Source organism: Pygoscelis adeliae, unplaced genomic scaffold (assembly GCF_000699105.1).
Source record: "Pygoscelis adeliae isolate BGI_AS28 unplaced genomic scaffold, ASM69910v1 Scaffold167, whole genome shotgun sequence".
In the NCBI taxonomy this organism is placed as follows: domain Eukaryota; kingdom Metazoa; phylum Chordata; class Aves; order Sphenisciformes; family Spheniscidae; genus Pygoscelis; species Pygoscelis adeliae.
In genome coordinates this window covers 8,770,620-8,777,451 of record NW_008825428.1, presented here as the reverse complement: position 1 = coordinate 8,777,451, position 6,832 = coordinate 8,770,620, and positions in this window count along the sequence as shown.

Below are 6,832 nucleotides of genomic sequence, written 5' to 3'. Positions count from 1 at the left end.
GAATGTATCTTTTAAGCAGTCTAACAAAGCAGTTTCTTTCTCAAAATCTTGCATTTGAAATATATAAGACCTGTTGTCTCCAGACACTATTAAAAAACCTTCCTTTATATTCTCGCCCTCATAAGAGTCTACTTAATCCATTCTCTACCAACTTCAGTGTTGCACCTGTAATTCACAATATTTTTGTCCTTCTGTAGGGCTCCCTCTTTCTCTGCCTCAGCTTCTTATTTGTTATATGGGCAAAATCACATTTTTAAACTTGGCAGGAATGTTGCAACTACAATGTATTAAAGGTTGAGGCTTTGAGATATTATATTAAGACAGATCTGTAAATATGATAACTATTTCTATCGTCTGTATTTACAAACACAGCAATGGAAATAATCATACAATTATCTTTGTATTTCACATTCATGGTGGTATTTGTGATTTGTTTACTTTATTCCCATAGAAAAAATGGCATCTGTAGTGCAAACTACAAGAAAATAAAATAAAATGCTACCTCTCCTGTAGCACTTTCATTTCTCTCCTGTCTGTTCATATGCTGTATTTTTAGGTTCCATTCATCCTATTTGCATTCTTTCAAATTCATCTTCATCCTGCCAGGTTGTCCCATTCCATTCTTTTATTTTTAAATAAGTAACAGAAGATGAGGTGTTCTGGGGTTGGGGGGACAGTGGCGCTCTGCTCACTAGCTGATATGATTGATCCTTATTAGCCTGTGTTCTCAAAAATGTGGAAGCATGACCGAAGAACTCAAAAAAGTACTCCTAAAAAAAATGCTACAAACCTAAAGCTGCAGCCATCTGGAGCAAAAGCAATGCCTGCCATGAACTTACATACTTCAAACTCTGTAAGGTTTTCAAGCTGAATGAATTCGCATCTGTCAGAGAAACAGACAGACTTTTATGCAATAGAATGCAATATGGCAATTAGATGCAATTAAAATTATAATTAGAGAGCTGTATCTAGTGTGCTTACAGTAATCCGGGACCATTTTTTTCTAGTACAAACAGAAACAAAGGCACAGTCTAGAACAGAGATTGATCTGCTTGTAGCTTCTCCTGGGGGAACTCGTCCCTTCCCCAGGAATGGCTCCTCCTGCCTGGCACGACCCCAGGCACGGCCAGCTGCTGTTGCTCCCAGAAAGCTATTTATGGTTTTGAAGCCCAAGAGCAATCGTTTTGGGTTCTTGGCTATACATCTTTACCCAATAAGGTTATCTGCTTTCCAGTTTTCCAGCCTAGATTCTCTCTTAATAGACAGGCTATATAAAAAGCAAGATGCGTGCTATTTAAGAATGCTGATACCCACTGGAAATCTGAGTCAGCCATGTACTCCATGCCTGCTTTGTTTGATTCGGAGTATAGGCGGATACTGCAGGCAGCGTAACTGAAACTTCAGTCTAGGAGCCTGGACCGAGTTCTCACACAAGCGAGGCAAAGCTACCCAGGGCATGTATATTCAGCATGCGGACAGATTTGTCATGGGAGAGGCAGTAGGGTGAAGGGGACTCTAGTATCCCCCCAGCAGCATCTGCTGGTGTGCTGATTACGCAGCAATGAGACAGGGGACCGCATGGCCAATGCTGTTATAGGGGCCACACACCCTATATGCTGGCTCCATGCCCAAACATCCTTAATGAAGAATTACAGTATTTTTAGTCTATTTTATCATCTATGATACTGTCTCTTCTTTCTCTTCCTCAGAATTATGATTTTCTACATTAAATCTTTAGATTTAACACATATATATATGAAAACGAATACGGTATAAAGTTCAAAGACTAAGAAGCCACTTAAAAGGCACATTTTACCTAGTCTCTTTTCACAGTAAGGAAAATTGATGTTTACTTATGCCAATCTAAAAGAAAGTAGCAGGTAAAGTATTCAACTTTGTTTTCTTTAGGAGCTTTTAGAAATTATGACAAATGTGTTTCCAGAGTTTAGGTATTTAAGTAAGAAGTGATTTTAACTGTTTCAAAGAACCTGATCAAATTTATCTACCTCCAAGAGACCTAATATCTTTATGAAAGCTTTGGTTTTAAAGATGTGAATGCCATTGTAGATGAGCATGGCACAGCCTTACTCATCTTGACAAGTTCAAGGCATTGATAGATGATTTCTGAGAGAAAAATCTGTCACTATAGTTTGTGTAGTACTAAAGGGAAGCACCAATAAATAAGCCACTGAGTAAGTGTTCAGAAACTCGGTGGTATTGTTTGCATGTGTTATATAAAATCATTTTTAATAACTGTCATGAAAGAACAGTAAGCTCATCAGCTGTCATAATAGAATGACAATATATTATGCATGAAGGTGTAGTCTTATAATTTTAAAACCGAGTCTTCAGTAGCAGAAAAGGCAGGAAATGAAAAGCAAATATTTCTTTTGAATTCCCTTTTTGTTCCCAGGCAGACCTGCATGAGATAATTACATGATAACACAACCAGCATGCTATATAACACCTTTAATAGTTTAGCAAGAAACCAATTCATTACCACTATGTTTAAATGGTTTTCTAAGTGTAATGGGCAAATTTCTGTGAGCTACTACTTTAGTTATTTGACTAGGAAGACCGGGATTCTCTTGTGGAAGGCAAATCTAAGGGAATAGAGTTGGTACAAAAAGAATACTCTCTGACTATGTTTTTTCATGTTAACAGAAGACTGCCAGAATGGTCCACTGGCGTGAGGAACAGTTAGTGCCCCCAAGCTGAGCGGGAATATCAGTCTATGTTCTCTGAGCTTCTCCCCTAGCCTCCAAACTGGGAAGTAAAATACATTAGCGGAGGCTTCCTAAACTTGAATTTCAGATAGCTTGCTTGACTGCAGCTGGGATGGGCTAAGAAGATATGTGCTAGCTGTTCCTGTAGCTCAGCTGACAGAAGGGACCTTGTCAGGCAGCAGCAACACATCCAAGCTCTACCATAGGCTTGTACCCTGCATCATGCACAGGTTTGCTTTTAGCTCACGTACCCTGTCTGCTGCAGTCAGAGAACCCAAAATTCACCCATGGCAAGTGTGAATTAACTGATGACAATTGTGTCCTTTGGCTGCGGTCACAGACAGAAATTACTTTGAAACCCATAATTTTTTTCATTCAAGGATGACCTTATACAATACTGTAAGCAGTTTATTCTTTTTAATGAACACATGGCAAGTTAAGGAGTGCAGAATGGTTATTGTTTTATGAAAAATGTGCTTGAGTGCATAGCTGTTATGCAACTGTCATCATGAAGAAGAGCAGGATTCTCAAAAGCAACTTTGGAAGTGACTCCATTAAGAACTTGTGATGTTTTTAATCCATTAGCTCCTTACTTCTGATGTGAATACCTGATCGCTTGAAGCTGGTGGCAGAAACTCCAGACACTTCAGAGAGGCCACAATTTCACTCCTGACACAAATAAGCTTTTCCAGTTCTAATAACAATACAAACATGTACTATTTACATCCCATATTTTTCTGCATTTCTCTCTTTATGTCATCACTAAGTTTAAAGAAATTATTACATTGTATGTGGATTTTACATCTATCTCTATTTTAAGAATATTGTCTTTCAGCCAAGAGTTTTGCTCATGGCAAAGAACCTAGTACCAATCTGAATTACGTACATACAAGTGAAAGTGTTAACCGTGTAAGAGTTCAGAATGATGTCAGAGCTGAAAAAGATATTGAAAAGCTGAAAATGTATTGAAAAATACATTGACTTAATGACCAATATAATTCACCATAAACAGTGCTTTTTCAAAAGTCACAAATTGATTTACAAATGGGCCCAATGATGAGACACCTCAAATCAAAGATAATGATAAGATTAAATTTGAAGTGGCTGAAAAAGCATATTTTAGAATGCACTGTCCAACTCGCCATAATAAAGCCTCAAAATGGTTCTTTTCACTGACGGGCAGCTAAACCAGGATACAATTCCAATTCTGCTTTGAGCAAGTCTCCCCAGGTGCATCAGAGAGATTGTGCTAAAGCTATTCAGTTATCTCCACTTACTGCTATTTTTGCACATTATCATTTAAATAAGCCACAATATGTTATGGTCTTGAAAAATTGCTTAAAATGGTTTGAGTCCAGCTGCATACACCCCCATCTTCAGAATACTTCTCAGACCATCTGTTACTCATCTCCCAAAAGCTACAGGTACCGGTGCCATGTTGTTTCACTAAATTATACAATGGGAGTGTCTGGGGCACAGCCATCTCAGGACTCTGGAAGACAAATTTGGAAATACACCTTCTGCATTGTGTTATTGAATATCACTGTATGCTCTTCTAATCCATGCTAATGGCCACAATAACTCCCACAAACATGTTAGGAAAAAAATGAACTATTACTCTGCTATTAGGAAAAAATTCACTAACGGGCCTATATGGGGTTTAGTTCATACAAATTTAAAAATCAAAGTTTGTCTTCAGTGTAAGCAAGGTGATAATTTGGCCAAAGGCTATAAAACTCGTGTACTAACAATAAAAATGTGACTATCAATATTAAGTCTTTGTTATGTTTCTGGAACATGGGGAATGTTGTATCAGCTGAAACAGAAAACAATCATCAGAAAGAGACCTAAAATTGCATGGGAAAAAGATTAATATTGTGGAAAAAGAACCTACATCTAAAAAGCTTTTTGAAAATACTATACAGATTTACTTTAAATGTATAATATATATATATTTGTTTATATAATAACCATATTGAAAATACAAGTATGGTAAATGGTGTACACATACTAAAATCAGGTACATAAAATATCTGCATTCATTGAAGTCCCGTCTCAGTAATCCCTTACTCCTTGCTGCCGGCAATGAGTCTATTTGGTTTACAGCAGTCACTAGGAGATCCTTGCCTTGCCGACTCCACACAAAATGGCCTGTGCAACCAATCAGGGATGCAAGCTGAAAGTCTTGAGTCAAGTGCAGCAAGCCTTCCAAAACACAGAGTTTAAAGATTGCAACAACCAGTGAGGTGAAGTGCTTTAAAGACAGGAGGTTGTCTTACTCTGCCACCTTGAATCATTGTTCATGCACAAGAGTCTAAGGCAGAAGCAAAGTATATTTGTTTATTTTGAGTTTCATAAATGCAAAGTTACAAAGACTTACAAAGGCAGGTGTTTGAGAGGAAAGAAGGCTACATACTGCAGCACCAGATCCGGAGATGTCCCTCTTCCCTTCTGTCTCCAGCTGACAAATTCCAGGCATTCATGTTATATAGGTAAAGAGCTGGTCCCAAAACATAGCCAGACTTTCAAGGGTGCATTTTATGGAGAATGAATGTTAGGACCATGTGGTTCTTTGAGTCAACTCTTCTCATTTTTTTGCCCCTTCTCAGTCCAGATGTCATCAGGAGGAATTTTGATCTTTGTTTTCAGAAAATGATTGTGCCAGTGTTTGGCTGAACCTTAAGCAGATTCTTAGCACATTTTGAAGATGAGTAGAATTTTTCACCTGCACAGGCAATAGTCTAGTCTTAAGAGAAAGCTTTACATAACATGATAGCAGATTTTTACTGAGCTCAGACATGATGGTAACCAGAAAATTTGAGGTAATTATGGGATTGGAGTTAATAATCCATGGCCTTGCCTTTGAGAGGTAGAATGACAGACATGTTTAAGCATAACTGTTGTTTTCAGTTGTTACAAAGGTGATGCTTCCCTGGGGAAGTGCACAGACTGCAAAGTGGAAAAAACTGAGTTTTGTTTTATTTTATTTAATTAAAATATAAGAAAAAATATTATTTGGAGTGGAAGTTATCTTGTATTTATTTGGAGAATTTTAATTAAAAAAAGAGTACTCATTTCTGGATTCTAATTCTTGTGTGCTCAATAAAGACCTCATATATTATCCTAGAAAGCCTGTAGGCAACTTGCACATTTTAATAATCCAGAAGCAGTTTCCTACAGAGTGTTGTAGAGTGACACATCTCTGTATCTGACCAGGCATTTATTATGTGCAGTAGTCCTCCAAAATTTTTCAGACTAAAACTTATTCCAGCAGAGTTTAAGCTTCAGCAGATCTACAGACTGGACTCATAAAAGACCTCCATTCAAATAAATATAAAAATAGAACATACGACTAATTAGAAAAGATCACCTTTTGAAATACTTCCTTGGCTATCCAGCTAAGCCAATTTTCATGATCCTTTTCCCTATAGTTTAAGAGAATTGTATTATTACCATCCCCCAGTGATTCCATTAAAATAGATTGATATTGTCGTTCAGACAAAAAAAAGGAGGCCTGAGAAAATAAAAAAAAAGCAACTTGTTTTTTTACCAACTAATTTTCACAATAGTTTCAGTACTCCCCTTAATCTCTTCTGTATGACCATGAAAGAGAGAAGTATTGACAAGCTTTACAAAGCCCTACAGCTCAATGTACTTTCAGAAAACAGCTCCATAACTCATGCTCAAAGTTACCCACATATCCCAGTGAGATGAATGCGATCTGTAAGTAAAATCTGGATGTTAAGAAGCTTTGCTTTAACCACAGCTCTGTTTTTGCTCTGCCAGCATTACCAGTTAATACCCCCTGATGAAGAAAGAAACACAGTTAGCAATTACTCCTGTATCCATTTAAGCTGTCAGTGTTAACAGGCACCACTCTTTGGACACCAGACACCCTAATCGGCTGCTTGTTCGTTTTCTAATGAGCTGTCCGCAAGTGTCTGAAAAGTGATGTCCTTGAGACTAGCAGCTTCAATGTGAACAAGTGATTCCTACTGTTTTTTTTTTTTAACTGGCATTGAGTTTGTTTGTCAAGGAACAGGATAGAATTACTCCACGATCTTTGGCGGTGCTTTATAGACATTCTGCTATATATTTCCCATTTC